The sequence below is a fragment of the Sprattus sprattus genome (genome assembly GCF_963457725.1).
Source record: "Sprattus sprattus genome assembly, chromosome: 5".
Classification (NCBI taxonomy): domain Eukaryota; kingdom Metazoa; phylum Chordata; class Actinopteri; order Clupeiformes; family Clupeidae; genus Sprattus; species Sprattus sprattus.
Genome location: NC_137924.1, coordinates 1,753,892 through 1,772,318, shown reverse-complemented (window position 1 = coordinate 1,772,318; position 18,427 = coordinate 1,753,892).

Here is an 18,427-nt window from a genome sequence, read left to right as displayed (position 1 = left end):
CTGCCATGACTAATCACAAAAAGTCTCACTTAGGCTAAATCACAAACACGTGTTTTTCAAACAGATTCATAGTATTACACACAATGCAAACAAACTCATTACTAATGGTACAGATCCCGGACGAGCCCCCATGTTATGTATAGGTCACGTGTTCATCATGTGTGATTTGCCGTCAAACAAAATCTCAAACTCAATAGTTCATTTCAATAGTTTCTTATTTCACAACCATCACCAAAAGTACGTGAACAAATTGTCTTCCATCAAGTAACAACATACAGACCAACAAATGTGCCATTGTCCATTGTCCAGTATGAAATTATGTCCATCAAAAGAAACAGGCAGCTCATTAATCCGTGTGGTAAACTGGCATCCGTAAATCCGACCGTCGTGGAATATTGCTCTTACGGTCTGTGTGATTTAACAAAACTTCCGACGGTCCGTCTGTGCTGAAGGAAAAACCATTGGCAAACAAATGCCGCAGGCTCAGTGTGTTTCAAAAGCCTGTGGCCCACAATGCTGAACGTCTCCGTCTGAAACTCTCTTGAACAGGTGGCAAAAACGCTGACCGTCTCCATCTTCCATAAACACGTCTCCAAGGCATCATCTCTCGCATGATACTTCCGGACAGGTTTAAATCCCCTTCTGAGATCGACCTATGACCTCGGTTGACCTGGCATGACGCCTCTTCACGCGTCAAACTAAAAGTTTTTGTTATAGTGTTTCAACTCAGACCCGCGATTTCATGACAACACAACAAATATAATCATGTGACAATAAATATACAAAGTAGAAATAATAGATAAGTGTGCTTGTACATCACAGCCCGCAATTAAAGCCCGCAAAATACCCAAATAAAAAAAATATAGCAATAGTTAGATTAATGTTTTCTTGTCAAATCATAATGTGACAGTCATTTGTACAGAAATTAGACCGGTAGGCTATATGCAAAAGCAGGAGGAAAGCGTATTATTATGTCGAGAACCAACGCGGTGAGTGGAACCAAGTGCCAATAATTGACGCAGACAAAACGTAACTTTCCCAGTCTTTGGGAAACAATGAGACGCCTTTGTCCAAAGCGACGTACAAGGGAGAGAACAGTCAAGCTACGAGCAATAGAGACCTAGTGTAAAAATAAATATTACTTTAAATAAGAAATAGAAAAACGAAGTAGAAAATAAAAAAAGAAGTGCAGGAATGCAACTGCTGTAAGTGCAAGTCAAGCACTAATCGAAGTGTCAGTTAGGAAGGGAGGTGCTCTCTGAAGAGTTGGGTCTGTAAAAGCTTCTTAAAAGTAGAGAGGGACGCGCCTGCTCTGGTAGTGCTAGCTAGGCAGTTCATTCCACCAACATGGATCTACAAATGAGAATAGTCTGGATTAGCATCCTGCTGTAGTCCTTTTATTTATTTAATGATATCACGATGCCTCGTAAAATCATGACTACACGTAATTGTAAATGATACAAATATTCTCGTATTTATTATTATTTATTATAATTATTTTAATCCGAGGATGTCTGTAGAGTTGACGTGAACGCAATCACCAACGGTTTCTCACAAATTCAGCCGTTAACTCTTTTAACACGACTTTTTTCAAATGCGATTCCTCAAATAACCACAAGATTGCCCCGCATTGAGGAATCGCATTTGAGAAGACTCTGGCAAACTTATGTCTGCTATTTCGCGTTCTCAAAGTCTTCTAAAGTTCAGAAGAAATCCCAGATGAGAATGGCAAATGTTTTCCTAAATTCACCGAAGTGGAGTTCAGAAGAAAGTCCTTCTTAAATTCTTCTCAACTGCGTTTCGAGAATGAGGCCCATTGTGTTTTATTTTCTGTCAAGTTATAATTAAAGAGTGTCCAGATATTCTTTTGCTTCCAGTACCGAGTGCTTGAACTTGAGCCATCATAGCATTCAACTAATGATATAAAGTCTGTACTGCACTAGAAGCATGCAAGTTTCATAAACGTATTCATTCAATTAGTCAACCAATAACATTCTCGTCTCGTAAACGAAAATAAAAATAGATTCACTAACAGTTTTTATTTTAAAAGATTTGTTTGCATCACCTCAACGTCTTAAGTCATGTGAAAAAGGGCGTTAAAGCATATTTTTTGTCAAAGTTTTAGTTAACGACTAACACTGGTAAGTTCAATGAGAGCCACTTTAACCAGATTCAAAAATGTATTTGGACAATAAATCTGATTCTGATTCTGATTAAGGGGAGGAAGACCCTAAATGGAGAAGGGAAAAGGGACTTTTTGTGTTAGGTGTTAGACTTCCCATAGGGAGTGATATGTGGCATCACAGCGGGCGAGCTAGTAGAGGGGTGTGACATTTACATTTACATTTAGTCATTTAGCAGACGCTTTTGTCCAAAGCGACGTACAAGGGAGAGAACAATCAAGCTAAGAGCATTAAAAACCTGGTGTAACAATAAATACTGCTTATTTTATTTCTTTTTTTCCCCAAAAAATTGAAAACGACATAGAAAGAATAAAAAGAAGTGCGGGCCTGTTACTGCTTAAGTGCAGGTTAAGCCAAGGTGCCAGTTAGCAAGGGAGGTGCTCTCTGAAGAGTTGGGTCTTCAAGAGCTTCTTAAAGGTAAAGAGGGACGCCCCTGCTCTGGTAGTGCTAGGCAGGTCATTCCACCAACATGGATCTACAAATGAGAATAGTCTGGATTAGCATCCTGCTGTAGTCCTTTTATTTATTTAATGATATCACGATGCCTCGTAAAATCATGACTACACGTAATTGTAAATGATACAAATATTCTCGTATTTATTATTATTTATTATAATTATTTTAATCCGAGGATGTCTGTAGAGTTGACGTGAACGCAATCACCAACGGTTTCTCACAAATTCAGCCGTTAACTCTTTTAACACGACTTTTTTCAAATGCGATTCCTCAAATAACCACAAGATTGCCCCGCATTGAGGAATCGCATTTGAGAAGACTCTGGCAAACTTATGTCTGCTATTTCGCGTTCTCAAAGTCTTCTAAAGTTCAGAAGAAATCCCAGATGAGAATGGCAAATGTTTTCCTAAATTCACCGAAGTGGAGTTCAGAAGAAAGTCCTTCTTAAATTCTTCTCAACTGCGTTTCGAGAATGAGGCCCATTGTGTTTTATTTTCTGTCAAGTTATAATTAAAGAGTGTCCAGATATTCTTTTGCTTCCAGTACCGAGTGCTTGAACTTGAGCCATCATAGCATTCAACTAATGATATAAAGTCTGTACTGCACTAGAAGCATGCAAGTTTCATAAACGTATTCATTCAATTAGTCAACCAATAACATTCTCGTCTCGTAAACGAAAATAAAAATAGATTCACTAACAGTTTTTATTTTAAAAGATTTGTTTGCATCACCTCAACGTCTTAAGTCATGTGAAAAAGGGCGTTAAAGCATATTTTTTGTCAAAGTTTTAGTTAACGACTAACACTGGTAAGTTCAATGAGAGCCACTTTAACCAGATTCAAAAATGTATTTGGACAATAAATCTGATTCTGATTCTGATTAAGGGGAGGAAGACCCTAAATGGAGAAGGGAAAAGGGACTTTTTGTGTTAGGTGTTAGACTTCCCATAGGGAGTGATATGTGGCATCACAGCGGGCGAGCTAGTAGAGGGGTGTGACATTTACATTTACATTTAGTCATTTAGCAGACGCTTTTGTCCAAAGCGACGTACAAGGGAGAGAACAATCAAGCTAAGAGCATTAAAAACCTGGTGTAACAATAAATACTGCTTATTTTATTTCTTTTTTTCCCCAAAAAATTGAAAACGACATAGAAAGAATAAAAAGAAGTGCGGGCCTGTTACTGCTTAAGTGCAGGTTAAGCCAAGGTGCCAGTTAGCAAGGGAGGTGCTCTCTGAAGAGTTGGGTCTTCAAGAGCTTCTTAAAGGTAAAGAGGGACGCCCCTGCTCTGGTAGTGCTAGGCAGGTCGTTCCACCAACGTGGAACTACAACTGAGAATAGTCTGGATTGCCTTGCTTGCACCGGGGGCAGTGCCAGACGACGCTCACTGGATGAGCGCAACGTCCTGGGTGTAACATTTGCCCTTACAAGAGCATTTAGGTAGGTGGGAGCAGACCCATTAAGCACTTTGTAGGCAAGCATAAGTGACTTGAATTTGATGCGAGCAGCTACCGGCAGCCAGTGGAGCTCAGTGAGTAGCTGGGTGACATGTGCCCTCTTTGGTTGGTTGAACACCAGACGCGCTGCCGCGTTCTGGATCATCTGTAGTGGTTTTACCAGGCATGCCGGCAGGCCCGTTAGGAGGGCGTTGCAGTAGTCGAGGTGTTTTTTGTATGGTAACCCTGACCCCTGGCTTAAACTTAACTGAGGTGCTCAGGTGTAAAACACACTAAAGTTAAGACTGTTGAAAAAGTGGATATGATATTGAGACGAGTGTGAAAACGAATGTCAAAAAATGTAAATTGTTTAATTTTCAAATTAGAAGTTCAGAAGATGTTAACCTTTTTACAAAACATCTGCACTGAATATAACTGTCTCAAGGAAGACGAATCAGTCAGTAACCTTGGACACATCTCCAAACCGTTAAGGCCATAACTGTTGTCTGAATCATCACGTCATTAGGCATTGTGTAAATGCACATCAGAAAAATGAATAGAGGATTCAGTGGATAACTCCATGTATATATTATAATATGAATTGTAGCTCACCTGTCTTTATCTGAACAGATGCAGGCTTGCTCTTTCCTCCATTTTGGAGCTCAGTGTAGACTCCAACAGTGTAGTTAGTTCCTGGTTTCAGGCCTGTGATGTCTGCGCTGCATGACTCAGTAGATATGGACTTTGGCCCAGTCCCTTCACTCTGGTAAGAGACCAGGAAGCTGTGTGGAGTCTGATCCATCTCAGGAGAAACCAGCCAGCTGAGGCTAGCAGATGATGCAGTGAAGGCACTCACAGTCAGACGCTCTGGGACTGGAATCTCTGGATGGATGGAAATATTTGGCGTAAAATAAACGTTTAAAAATCACACTAATTGCATTTATTACTCTATGAAGTCTTCCTGAAAGGTCTGTGTGACAATTGAAGATGTTTGGATGGATTAAAATATTTGTCGTGAAATAAATTATTGAAAATCAGACTCATTGCTGTGTGAAGACTTCCTGTAAGGTCTGTGAGAAAATGATGATGTTTGGTTGCAATATAATATTTAATCACTGTGCTGAATTAATTTGGCGAATGACAGATAAAGTGTGTATCAAAATTTCTGGTCTAAACCACAAGTGAGTTATTGTAACCTAATCGTGTTTACATGTTGCCTCAGTTTGGGCCTCTGTCCACCATATTTACTAGACTTTGGCTTGTGACCACTCCTTCTCGAGATCATATTATTGCTGTCTCCTGTAGAGACTAGTGCTGTGCTCAAAAAGCTTTTAAAAAACAGATCAATCATGAATAACTCTTCAGGGAATCATTCTCCTCTTCCTGATATCTCACCTGTCTTCATCTGAACAGAAGCAGGCAGGCTCTTTCCTCCATGTTGGAGCTCAGTGTAGACTCTAACAGTGTACTCAGTTCCTGGTTTCAGTCCTGTGATGACTGCGCTGCATGACCCAGTAGAGATGGACTTTGGCTCAGTCCCTTCACTCTGGTAAGAGACCAAGAAGCTGTGTGGAGTCTGCTTCATCTCAGGAGACACCAGCCAGCTGAGGCTAGCAGATGATGCAGTGAAGGTGTTAACAGTCAGATGCTCTGGGACTGGAATCTCTGGATGGATGGAAATATTTGTCGTTAAATAATGTCACGAATCGTAGCAGGCATTGCCACGATTTGGCACATTGGCCTCTGGTGGCCAAAAAACGTATAAAGGACTTGTTATGTCGTGTACAAATGTTCCTGATTTGACATGTGCTTTCCTGTTTGTTTATGGTGTCATGTGCTTGTTGGTTTTGTCTTGTCTGGCCATATGTTTCCTGTCTTTGTCCTGAGACTCCGCCCCTACCTGCCCTCTGCCACTTCCGTGTTCCTGCCATGTGCTCCCTTGTTGTTGTCTGTGTCTCCACCCCTCACCTGTTCCCAATTATCACCCTGTTTGTTTGCTTGATTTGTTTCACCTGTTTCTTGTTGTGTAGTTCCCCATTTGGTATTTAATTTCAGTCTGTCTTGTATTTCTTGTCGGTTCATAAATGTAAGGTCAGTCGAAGACCTGTAAGTCTCTGCAATTGTTATGTCTCTGCCTTTTTCTATGCTCTCCCTGTTCTGATTCCTATGTTGGGATCTTCTGTTCCATGGATGCTCTACCCTGTTCCCTACCCTGTAAGGGCAGCCGTGGCCAACTGGTTAGGGTTTCAGGCCGGAAACCGTAGGGTGGCCGGTTCGAATCACGACCAGTAGGAAAAATGTGGGCGGGGGAAGTGGTAGACCACTGCTCTCCCATGCCCACATCCACGGCTGAAGTGCCCTTGAGCAAGGCACCTAACCCTGATCACTGCTCCCCGGGCGCCGCCAAAGGCAGCTCACTGCTCCGGGTTAGTGCTTAACCTCACTTCACTGTGTGGGGGTGTGTATGTGTGTCACTTCCCTGGATGGGTTAAATGCAGAGGTGGATTTAAGAGTGTGTGTGTCTACACCACCTCTGCCAAAGAGAGGACTTTCACTTTCTGATTCCTAGGTTGGAATCTTCTGAGTTTTTTGCCCATTTTGGATTTTGTGTTCAACATTTTGTAAATAAAACCTAAACTCTACTGTATCTAGTCTACAATTGGGTCCATGCCTTCCGAACCGTGACAAATAAACGATTAAAAACCACACTCATTGCTGTGTGAAGACTTCCTGTAAGGTCTGTTTGGAAATTGTAGATGTTTGGTTGCAATATTATATGTAATCACTGTGCTGAATGCATTTGGCGAATGTCAGATAGAGTGTGTATCCAAATTTCTGGTCTAGACCACAAGTGAGTTATTGTGACCTAATCATGATTACATGTTGCCTCAGTATGGGCCTTTGTTCACCATATTTACTACACTTTGGCCTGTGGACACTCCTTCTCTAGATCAGATTATTGCTGTCAACTGTAGAGACTATTGCACTGCTTAAAAAGCTTTTTTAAAAAAAAACACAGATCAATCATGAATAACACTTCAGGGAATCATTGTCCCCTTCCTGATATCTCACCTGTCTTCATCTGAACAGAAGCAGGCAGGCTTTTTCCTCCATGTTGGAGCTCAGTGTAGACTCTAACAGTGTACTCAGTTCCTGGTTTCAGTCCTGTGATGACTGCGCTGCATGACTCAGTAGAGATGGACTTTGGCCCAGTTCCTTCACTCTGGTAAGTGACCAGGAAGCTGTGTGGCGTCTGCTTCATGTCAGGAGACACCAGCCAGCTGAGGCTAGCAGATGATGCAGTGAAGGTGTTTACAGTCAGATGCTCTGGGACTGGAATCTCTGGATGGATGGAAATATTTGTCGTTAAATAATGTCACGAATCGTAGCAGGCATTGCCACGATTTGGCACATTGGCCTCTGGTGGCCAAAAAACGTATAAAGAACTTGTTATGTCGTGTACAAATGTTCCTGATTTGACATGTGCTTTCCTGTTTGTTTATGGTGTCATGTGCTTGTTGGTTTTGTCTTGTCTGGCCATATGTTTCCTGTCTTTGTCCTGAGACTCCGCCCCTACCTGCCCTCTGCCACTTCCGTGTTCCTGCCATGTGCTCCCTTGTTGTTGTCTGTGTCTCCACCCCTCACCTGTTCCCAATTATCACCCTGTTTGTTTGCTTGATTTGTTTCACCTGTTTCTTGTTGTGTAGTTCCCCATTTGGTATTTAATTTCAGTCTGTCTTGTATTTCTTGTCGGTTCATAAATGTAAGGTCAGTCAAAGACCTGTAAGTCTCTGCAATTGTTATGTCTCTGCCTTTTTCTATGCTCTCCCTGTTCTGATTCCTATGTTGGGATCTTCTGTTCCATGGATGCTCTACCCTGTTCCCTACCCTGTAAGGGCAGCCGTGGCCAACTGGTTAGGGTTTCAGGCCGGAAACCGTAGGGTGGCCGGTTCGAATCACGACCAGTAGGAAAAATGTGGGCGGGGGAAGTGGTAGACCACTGCTCTCCCATGCCCACATCCACGGCTGAAGTGCCCTTGAGCAAGGCACCTAACCCTGATCACTGCTCCCCGGGCGCCGCCAAAGGCAGCTCACTGCTCCGGGTTAGTGTGTAACCTCACTTCACTGTGTGGGGGTGTGTATGTGTGTCACTTCCCTGGATGGGTTAAATGCAGAGGTGGATTTAAGAGTGTGTGTGTCTACACCACCTCTGCCAAAGAGAGGACTTTCACTTTCTGATTCCTAGGTTGGAATCTTCTGAGTTTTTTGACCATTTTGGATTTTGTGTTCAACATTTTGTAAATAAAACCTAAACTCTACTGTATCTAGTCTGCAATTGGGTCCATGCCTTCCGAACCGTGACAAATAAACGATTAAAAACCACACTCATTGCTGTGTGAAGACTTCCTGTAAGGTCTGTTTGGAAATTGTAGATGTTTGGTTGCAATATTATATGTAATCACTGTGCTGAATGCATTTGGCAATTGTCAGATAGAGTGTGTATCCAAATTTCTGGTCTAGACCACAAGTGAGTTATTGTGACCTAATCATGATTACATGTTGCCTCAGTATGGGCCTTTGTTCACCATATTTACTACACTTTGGCCTGTGGACACTCCTTCTCTAGATCAGATTATTGCTGTCAACTGTAGAGACTATTGCACTGCTTAAAAAGCTTTTTTAAAAAAAAAAACAGATCAATCATGAATAACACTTCAGGGAATCATTGTCCCCTTCCTGATATCTCACCTGTCTTCATCTGAACAGAAGCAGGCAGGCTTTTTCCTCCATGTTGGAGCTCAGTGTAGACTCTAACAGTGTACTCAGTTCCTGGTTTCAGTCCTGTGATGACTGCGCTGCATGACTCAGTAGAGATGGACTTTGGCCCAGTTCCTTCACTCTGGTAAGTGACCAGGAAGCTGTGTGGCGTCTGCTTCATGTCAGGAGACACCAGCCAGCTGAGGCTAGCAGATGATGCAGTGAAGGTGTTTACAGTCAGATGCTCTGGGACTGGAATCTCTGGATGGATGGAAATATTTGTCGTTAAATAATGTCACGAATCGTAGCAGGCATTGCCACGATTTGGCACATTGGCCTCTGGTGGCCAAAAAACGTATAAAGGACTTGTTATGTCGTGTACAAATGTTCCTGATTTGACATGTGCTTTCCTGTTTGTTTATGGTGTCATGTGCTTGTTGGTTTTGTCTTGTCTGGCCATATGTTTCCTGTCTTTGTCCTGAGACTCCGCCCCTACCTGCCCTCTGCCACTTCCGTGTTCCTGCCATGTGCTCCCTTGTTGTTGTCTGTGTCTCCACCCCTCACCTGTTCCCAATTATCACCCTGTTTGTTTGCTTGATTTGTTTCACCTGTTTCTTGTTGTGTAGTTCCCCATTTGGTATTTAATTTCAGTCTGTCTTGTATTTCTTGTCGGTTCATAAATGTAAGGTCAGTCGAAGACCTGTAAGTCTCTGCAATTGTTATGTCTCTGCCTTTTTCTATGCTCTCCCTGTTCTGATTCCTATGTTGGGATCTTCTGTTCCATGGATGCTCTACCCTGTTCCCTACCCTGTAAGGGCAGCCGTGGCCAACTGGTTAGGGTTTCAGGCCGGAAACCGTAGGGTGGCCGGTTCGAATCACGACCAGTAGGAAAAATGTGGGCGGGGGAAGTGGTAGACCACTGCTCTCCCATGCCCACATCCACGGCTGAAGTGCCCTTGAGCAAGGCACCTAACCCTGATCACTGCTCCCCGGGCGCCGCCAAAGGCAGCTCACTGCTCCGGGTTAGTGTGTAACCTCACTTCACTGTGTGGGGGTGTGTATGTGTGTCACTTCCCTGGATGGGTTAAATGCAGAGGTGGATTTAAGAGTGTGTGTGTCTACACCACCTCTGCCAAAGAGAGGACTTTCACTTTCTGATTCCTAGGTTGGAATCTTCTGAGTTTTTTGCCCATTTTGGATTTTGTGTTCAACATTTTGTAAATAAAACCTAAACTCTACTGTATCTAGTCTGCAATTGGGTCCATGCCTTCCGAACCGTGACAAATAAACGATTAAAAACCACACTCATTGCTGTGTGAAGACTTCCTGTAAGGTCTGTTTGGAAATTGTAGATGTTTGGTTGCAATATTATATGTAATCACTGTGCTGAATGCATTTGGCAATTGTCAGATAGAGTGTGTATCCAAATTTCTGGTCTAGACCACAAGTGAGTTATTGTGACCTAATCATGATTACATGTTGCCTCAGTATGGGCCTTTGTTCACCATATTTACTACACTTTGGCCTGTGGACACTCCTTCTCTAGATCAGATTATTGCTGTCAACTGTAGAGACTATTGCACTGCTTAAAAAGCTTTTTTAAAAAAAAAAAACAGATCAATCATGAATAACACTTCAGGGAATCATTGTCCCCTTCCTGATATCTCACCTGTCTTCATCTGAACAGAAGCAGGCAGGCTTTTTCCTCCATGTTGGAGCTCAGTGTAGACTCTAACAGTGTACTCAGTTCCTGGTTTCAGTCCTGTGATGACTGCGCTGCATGACTCAGTAGAGATGGACTTTGGCCCAGTTCCTTCACTCTGGTAAGTGACCAGGAAGCTGTGTGGCGTCTGCTTCATGTCAGGAGACACCAGCCAGCTGAGGCTAGCAGATGATGCAGTGAAGGTGTTTACAGTCAGATGCTCTGGGACTGGAATCTCTGGATGGATGGAAATATTTGTCGTTAAATAATGTCACGAATCGTAGCAGGCATTGCCACGATTTGGCACATTGGCCTCTGGTGGCCAAAAAACGTATAAAGGACTTGTTATGTCGTGTACAAATGTTCCTGATTTGACATGTGCTTTCCTGTTTGTTTATGGTGTCATGTGCTTGTTGGTTTTGTCTTGTCTGGCCATATGTTTCCTGTCTTTGTCCTGAGACTCCGCCCCTACCTGCCCTCTGCCACTTCCGTGTTCCTGCCATGTGCTCCCTTGTTGTTGTCTGTGTCTCCACCCCTCACCTGTTCCCAATTATCACCCTGTTTGTTTGCTTGATTTGTTTCACCTGTTTCTTGTTGTGTAGTTCCCCATTTGGTATTTAATTTCAGTCTGTCTTGTATTTCTTGTCGGTTCATAAATGTAAGGTCAGTCGAAGACCTGTAAGTCTCTGCAATTGTTATGTCTCTGCCTTTTTCTATGCTCTCCCTGTTCTGATTCCTATGTTGGGATCTTCTGTTCCATGGATGCTCTACCCTGTTCCCTACCCTGTAAGGGCAGCCGTGGCCAACTGGTTAGGGTTTCAGGCCGGAAACCGTAGGGTGGCCGGTTCGAATCACGACCAGTAGGAAAAATGTGGGCGGGGGAAGTGGTAGACCACTGCTCTCCCATGCCCACATCCACGGCTGAAGTGCCCTTGAGCAAGGCACCTAACCCTGATCACTGCTCCCCGGGCGCCGCCAAAGGCAGCTCACTGCTCCGGGTTAGTGCTTAACCTCACTTCACTGTGTGGGGGTGTGTATGTGTGTCACTTCCCTGGATGGGTTAAATGCAGAGGTGGATTTAAGAGTGTGTGTGTCTACACCACCTCTGCCAAAGAGAGGACTTTCACTTTCTGATTCCTAGGTTGGAATCTTCTGAGTTTTTTGCCCATTTTGGATTTTGTGTTCAACATTTTGTAAATAAAACCTAAACTCTACTGTATCTAGTCTACAATTGGGTCCATGCCTTCCGAACCGTGACAAATAAACGATTAAAAACCACACTCATTGCTGTGTGAAGACTTCCTGTAAGGTCTGTTTGGAAATTGTAGATGTTTGGTTGCAATATTATATGTAATCACTGTGCTGAATGCATTTGGCGAATGTCAGATAGAGTGTGTATCCAAATTTCTGGTCTAGACCACAAGTGAGTTATTGTGACCTAATCATGATTACATGTTGCCTCAGTATGGGCCTTTGTTCACCATATTTACTACACTTTGGCCTGTGGACACTCCTTCTCTAGATCAGATTATTGCTGTCAACTGTAGAGACTATTGCACTGCTTAAAAAGCTTTTTTTAAAAAAAACACAGATCAATCATGAATAACACTTCAGGGAATCATTGTCCCCTTCCTGATATCTCACCTGTCTTCATCTGAACAGAAGCAGGCAGGCTTTTTCCTCCATGTTGGAGCTCAGTGTAGACTCTAACAGTGTACTCAGTTCCTGGTTTCAGTCCTGTGATGACTGCGCTGCATGACTCAGTAGAGATGGACTTTGGCCCAGTTCCTTCACTCTGGTAAGTGACCAGGAAGCTGTGTGGCGTCTGCTTCATGTCAGGAGACACCAGCCAGCTGAGGCTAGCAGATGATGCAGTGAAGGTGTTTACAGTCAGATGCTCTGGGACTGGAATCTCTGGATGGATGGAAATATTTGTCGTTAAATAATGTCACGAATCGTAGCAGGCATTGCCACGATTTGGCACATTGGCCTCTGGTGGCCAAAAAACGTATAAAGGACTTGTTATGTCGTGTACAAATGTTCCTGATTTGACATGTGCTTTCCTGTTTGTTTATGGTGTCATGTGCTTGTTGGTTTTGTCTTGTCTGGCCATATGTTTCCTGTCTTTGTCCTGAGACTCCGACCCTACCTGCCCTCTGCCACTTCCGTGTTCCTGCCATGTGCTCCCTTGTTGTTGTCTGTGTCTCCACCCCTCACCTGTTCCCAATTATCACCCTGTTTGTTTGCTTGATTTGTTTCACCTGTTTCTTGTTGTGTAGTTCCCCATTTGGTATTTAATTTCAGTCTGTCTTGTATTTCTTGTCGGTTCATAAATGTAAGGTCAGTCAAAGACCTGTAAGTCTCTGCAATTGTTATGTCTCTGCCTTTTTCTATGCTCTCCCTGTTCTGATTCCTATGTTGGGATCTTCTGTTCCATGGATGCTCTACCCTGTTCCCTACCCTGTAAGGGCAGCCGTGGCCAACTGGTTAGGGTTTCAGGCCGGAAACCGTAGGGTGGCCGGTTCGAATCACAACCAGTAGGAAAAATGTGGGCGGGGGAAGTGGTAGACCACTGCTCTCCCATGCCCACATCCACGGCTGAAGTGCCCTTGAGCAAGGCACCTAACCCTGATCACTGCTCCCCGGGCGCCGCCAAAGGCAGCTCACTGCTCCGGGTTAGTGTGTAACCTCACTTCACTGTGTGGGGGTGTGTATGTGTGTCACTTCCCTGGATGGGTTAAATGCAGAGGTGGATTTAAGAGTGTGTGTGTCTACACCACCTCTGCCAAAGAGAGGACTTTCACTTTCTGATTCCTAGGTTGGAATCTTCTGAGTTTTTTGCCCATTTTGGATTTTGTGTTCAACATTTTGTAAATAAAACCTAAACTCTACTGTATCTAGTCTGCAATTGGGTCCATGCCTTCCGAACCGTGACAAATAAACGATTAAAAACCACACTCATTGCTGTGTGAAGACTTCCTGTAAGGTCTGTTTGGAAATTGTAGATGTTTGGTTGCAATATTATATGTAATCACTGTGCTGAATGCATTTGGCAATTGTCAGATAGAGTGTGTATCCAAATTTCTGGTCTAGACCACAAGTGAGTTATTGTGACCTAATCATGATTACATGTTGCCTCAGTATGGGCCTTTGTTCACCATATTTACTACACTTTGGCCTGTGGACACTCCTTCTCTAGATCAGATTATTGCTGTCAACTGTAGAGACTATTGCACTGCTTAAAAAGCTTTTTTTAAAAAAAAAAACAGATCAATCATGAATAACACTTCAGGGAATCATTGTCCCCTTCCTGATATCTCACCTGTCTTCATCTGAACAGAAGCAGGCAGGCTTTTTCCTCCATGTTGGAGCTCAGTGTAGACTCTAACAGTGTACTCAGTTCCTGGTTTCAGTCCTGTGATGACTGCGCTGCATGACTCAGTAGAGATGGACTTTGGCCCAGTTCCTTCACTCTGGTAAGTGACCAGGAAGCTGTGTGGCGTCTGCTTCATGTCAGGAGACACCAGCCAGCTGAGGCTAGCAGATGATGCAGTGAAGGTGTTTACAGTCAGATGCTCTGGGACTGGAATCTCTGGATGGATGGAAATATTTGTCGTTAAATAATGTCACGAATCGTAGCAGGCATTGCCACGATTTGGCACATTGGCCTCTGGTGGCCAAAAAACGTATAAAGGACTTGTTATGTCGTGTACAAATGTTCCTGATTTGACATGTGCTTTCCTGTTTGTTTATGGTGTCATATGCTTGTTGGTTTTGTCTTGTCTGGCCATATGTTTCCTGTCTTTGTCCTGAGACTCCGCCCCTACCTGCCCTCTGCCACTTCCGTGTTCCTGCCATGTGCTCCCTTGTTGTTGTCTGTGTCTCCACCCCTCACCTGTTCCCAATTATCACCCTGTTTGTTTGCTTGATTTGTTTCACCTGTTTCTTGTTGTGTAGTTCCCCATTTGGTATTTAATTTCAGTCTGTCTTGTATTTCTTGTCGGTTCATAAATGTAAGGTCAGTCGAAGACCTGTAAGTCTCTGCAATTGTTATGTCTCTGCCTTTTTCTATGCTCTCCCTGTTCTGATTCCTATGTTGGGATCTTCTGTTCCATGGATGCTCTACCCTGTTCCCTACCCTGTAAGGGCAGCCGTGGCCAACTGGTTAGGGTTTCAGGCCGGAAACCGTAGGGTGGCCGGTTCGAATCACGACCAGTAGGAAAAATGTGGGCGGGGGAAGTGGTAGACCACTGCTCTCCCATGCCCACATCCACGGCTGAAGTGCCCTTGAGCAAGGCACCTAACCCTGATCACTGCTCCCCGGGCGCCGCCAAAGGCAGCTCACTGCTCCGGGTTAGTGTGTAACCTCACTTCACTGTGTGGGGGTGTGTATGTGTGTCACTTCCCTGGATGGGTTAAATGCAGAGGTGGATTTAAGAGTGTGTGTGTCTACACCACCTCTGCCAAAGAGAGGACTTTCACTTTCTGATTCCTAGGTTGGAATCTTCTGAGTTTTTTGCCCATTTTGGATTTTGTGTTCAACATTTTGTAAATAAAACCTAAACTCTACTGTATCTAGTCTGCAATTGGGTCCATGCCTTCCGAACCGTGACAAATAAACGATTAAAAACCACACTCATTGCTGTGTGAAGACTTCCTGTAAGGTCTGTTTGGAAATTGTAGATGTTTGGTTGCAATATTATATGTAATCACTGTGCTGAATGCATTTGGCGAATGTCAGATAGAGTGTGTATCCAAATTTCTGGTCTAGACCACAAGTGAGTTATTGTGACCTAATCATGATTACATGTTGCCTCAGTATGGGCCTTTGTTCACCATATTTACTACACTTTGGCCTGTGGACACTCCTTCTCTAGATCAGATTATTGCTGTCAACTGTAGAGACTATTGCACTGCTTAAAAAGCTTTTTTAAAAAAAAACACAGATCAATCATGAATAACACTTCAGGGAATCATTGTCCCCTTCCTGATATCTCACCTGTCTTCATCTGAACAGAAGCAGGCAGGCTTTTTCCTCCATGTTGGAGCTCAGTGTAGACTCTAACAGTGCACTCAGTTCCTGGTTTCAGTCCTGTGATGACTGCGCTGCATGACTCAGTAGAGATGGACTTTGGCCCAGTTCCTTCACTCTGGTAAGTGACCAGGAAGCTGTGTGGCGTCTGCTTCATGTCAGGAGACACCAGCCAGCTGAGGCTAGCAGATGATGCAGTGAAGGTGTTTACAGTCAGATGCTCTGGGACTGGAATCTCTGGATGGATGGAAATATTTGTCGTTAAATAATGTCACGAATCGTAGCAGGCATTGCCACGATTTGGCACATTGGCCTCTGGTGGCCAAAAAACGTATAAAGGACTTGTTATGTCGTGTACAAATGTTCCTGATTTGACATGTGCTTTCCTGTTTGTTTATGGTGTCATGTGCTTGTTGGTTTTGTCTTGTCTGGCCATATGTTTCCTGTCTTTGTCCTGAGACTCCGCCCCTACCTGCCCTCTGCCACTTCCGTGTTCCTGCCATGTGCTCCCTTGTTGTTGTCTGTGTCTCCACCCCTCACCTGTTCCCAATTATCACCCTGTTTGTTTGCTTGATTTGTTTCACCTGTTTCTTGTTGTGTAGTTCCCCATTTGGTATTTAATTTCAGTCTGTCTTGTATTTCTTGTCGGTTCATAAATGTAAGGTCAGTCGAAGACCTGTAAGTCTCTGCAATTGTTATGTCTCTGCCTTTTTCTATGCTCTCCCTGTTCTGATTCCTATGTTGGGATCTTCTGTTCCATGGATGCTCTACCCTGTTCCCTACCCTGTAAGGGCAGCCGTGGCCAACTGGTTAGGGTTTCAGGCCGGAAACCGTAGGGTGGCCGGTTCGAATCATGACCAGTAGGAAAAATGTGGGCGGGGGAAGTGGTAGACCACTGCTCTCCCATGCCCACATCCACGGCTGAAGTGCCCTTGAGCAAGGCACCTAACCCTGATCACTGCTCCCCGGGCGCCGCCAAAGGCAGCTCACTGCTCCGGGTTAGTGCGTAACCTCACTTCACTGTGTGGGGGTGTGTATGTGTGTCACTTCCCTGGATGGGTTAAATGCAGAGGTGGATTTAAGAGTGTGTGTGTCTACACCACCTCTGCCAAAGAGTGGACTTTCACTTTCTGATTCCTAGGTTGGAATCTTCTGAGTTTTTTGCCCATTTTGGATTTTGTGTTCAACATTTTGTAAATAAAACCTAAACTCTACTGTATCTAGTCTGCAATTGGGTCCATGCCTTCCGAACCGTGACAAATAAACGATTAAAAACCACACTCATTGCTGTGTGAAGACTTCCTGTAAGGTCTGTTTGGAAATTGTAGATGTTTGGTTGCAATATTATATGTAATCACTGTGCTGAATGCATTTGGCAATTGTCAGATAGAGTGTGTATCCAAATTTCTGGTCTAGACCACAAGTGAGTTATTGTGACCTAATCATGATTACATGTTGCCTCAGTATGGGCCTTTGTTCACCATATTTACTACACTTTGGCCTGTGGACACTCCTTCTCTAGATCAGATTATTGCTGTCAACTGTAGAGACTATTGCACTGCTTAAAAAGCTTTTTTTTTAAAAAACACAGATCAATCATGAATAACACTTCAGGGAATCATTGTCCCCTTCCTGATATCTCACCTGTCTTCATCTGAACAGAAGCAGGCAGGCTTTTTCCTCCATGTTGGAGCTCAGTGTAGACTCTAACAGTGTACTCAGTTCCTGGTTTCAGTCCTGTGATGACTGCGCTGCATGACTCAGTAGAGATGGACTTTGGCCCAGTTCCTTCACTCTGGTAAGTGACCAGGAAGCTGTGTGGCGTCTGCTTCATGTCAGGAGACACCAGCCAGCTGAGGCTAGCAGATGATGCAGTGAAGGTGTTTACAGTCAGATGCTCTGGGACTGGAATCTCTGGATGGAAGGAAATATTTGTCGTTAAATAATGTCACGAATCGTAACAGGCATTGCCACGATTTGGCACATTGGCCTTTGGTGGCCAAAAAACGTATAAAGGACTTGTTATGTCGTGTACAAATGTTCCTGATTTGACATGTGCCTTCCTGTTTGTTTATGGTGTCATGTGCTTGTTGGTTTTGTCTTGTCTGGCCATATGTTTCCTGTCTTTGTCCTGAGACTCCGCCCCTACCTGCCCTCTGCCACTTCCGTGTTCCTGCCATGTGCTCCCTTGTTGTTGTCTGTGTCTCCACCCCTCACCTGTTCCCAATTATCACCCTGTTTGTTTGCTTGATTTGTTTCACCTGTTTCTTGTTGTGTAGTTCCCCATTTGGTATTTAATTTCAGTCTGTCTTGTATTTCTTGTCGGTTCATAAATGTAAGGTCAGTCGAAGACCTGTAAGTCTCTGCAATTGTTATGTCTCTGCCTTTTTCTATGCTCTCCCTGTTCTGATTCCTATGTTGGGATCTTCTGTTCCATGGATGCTCTACCCTGTTCCCTACCCTGTAAGGGCAGCCGTGGCCAACTGGTTAGGGTTTCAGGCCGGAAACCGTAGGGTGGCCGGTTCGAATCACGACCAGTAGGAAAAATGTGGGCGGGGGAAGTGGTAGACCACTGCTCTCCCATGCCCACATCCACGGCTGAAGTGCCCTTGAGCAAGGCACCTAACCCTGATCACTGCTCCCCGGGCGCCGCCAAAGGCAGCTCACTGCTCCGGGTTAGTGCGTAACCTCACTTCACTGTGTGTGTGTGTGTGTGTGTGTGTGTGTGTGTGTGTGTGTGTGTCACTTCCCTGGATGGGTTAAATGCAGAGGTGGATTTAAGAGTGTGTGTGTCTACACCACCTCTGCCAAAGAGTGGACTTTCACTTTCTGATTCCTAGGTTGGAATCTTCTGAGTTTTT